Source organism: Otolemur garnettii, unplaced genomic scaffold (assembly GCF_000181295.1).
Source record: "Otolemur garnettii isolate 467f Iridium unplaced genomic scaffold, OtoGar3 scaffold00026, whole genome shotgun sequence".
Lineage (NCBI taxonomy): Eukaryota > Metazoa > Chordata > Mammalia > Primates > Galagidae > Otolemur > Otolemur garnettii.
Window position 1 is genome coordinate 2,144,757 of NW_003852421.1, and position 1,308 is coordinate 2,146,064.

Below are 1,308 nucleotides of genomic sequence, written 5' to 3' on the forward strand. Positions count from 1 at the left end.
TGGGCTTAGGTGATTTTCTTGCCTCAGCCTCCGGAGTAGCTGGGACTGCAGGTGCTCGCCACAATGCCCAGCTGTTTTTTTGTTGCAGTTTGGCTGGGGCCAGGTTCAAGCCCACCACCCTACAGTGGATTTTCTATTCCTGTAAAAACCATTGTTGATTTTCAAAACTATATTTTGGAGTTCAAATGATTAACTTTGAAAGAACTTAATAATATCATGAGCATCAACCATGGATGTTAGAAAGGAAATCTAGCTTTGTTTTCTCTCTTCTTCTGTCTTGGAGTATAGCTCTTTAAAAGTTCAGAGTCAGAGCTTGGTAAAATATTTTAAACAACCTGGCCTTTCACAGATGGTTGTAGGATTTCAAGAGTAGTAGGACTGGCAATTTTTTAAAATGTCAACTTTATAAAGCCCTGAATTTTCATTGCATACTAGTAGCAAACATTTTGTAATGAAACATAAAAGAAGATTACATAGGTTTTAATTGTTTTGAAAAGTTATTTCAAAGGAAGGGGCAATACTGACCAGAGTCAGGAAGTATCTTAAGAGTGTATTTCCTGAAAGAAATAAACATACACACCAAAAAGGAAATTTCCACAATGTAGCTGGTGCTTTTGTGCAGCAATAGTAAAACTTACCTGGTTCTAGTGAATAAAAACTAAGTTCTTCTCAGCTGATTTAACGATCCTGTCTCCACCAGAGAGAGATTCTAGTTTCTTCCTTATGGACAAGTGAGTGGATGGATCACTAGGTGAGGGGATGTTGGGTGAAATACTATATGTTCCTATTTAAAGAGTTTCAGAAGCAGTGGCCAGAAAAGAGGCAGTTTGTACGGAACACAGTGTTTCCCTGAAAATCTCTAGGTTTATAGCCAGGCATAGCAGCATGTACTGTAATCCCAGTTACTCAGGAGGCCGAGTGGGGAGGATCACTTGAGCCAGGAGTTCAAGACCAGCGTGGGCAAAATAACCAGACCCTGTCTCAAAACAAAACAGAAACAAAAGCCCTCCTGGTTTCTGAAGCAAAGTGGTCCACCAGTTCCAAGACCTAACTTGGAAGGCCAGGAAACATCAGGAAGTGGTCACTGGACTCTGGGAGCCCACTGAGCTCTGGGAATGTTGGGAGTCTGTCCACAGGGAGCAAGGGCCATGGCTTGGCTGCTGACCAGCAGCAACTGGGTGTGAGGCATTTTTATCCATGAACCTCAGCTTTAGGGATAGGGAGATTTCTCCTGTCACATGGGCAGTGAGCTTTCCATTCTGACCAACCCCTCACCTATAGTATTCTTTCATCTGCCCTGACCCTGGG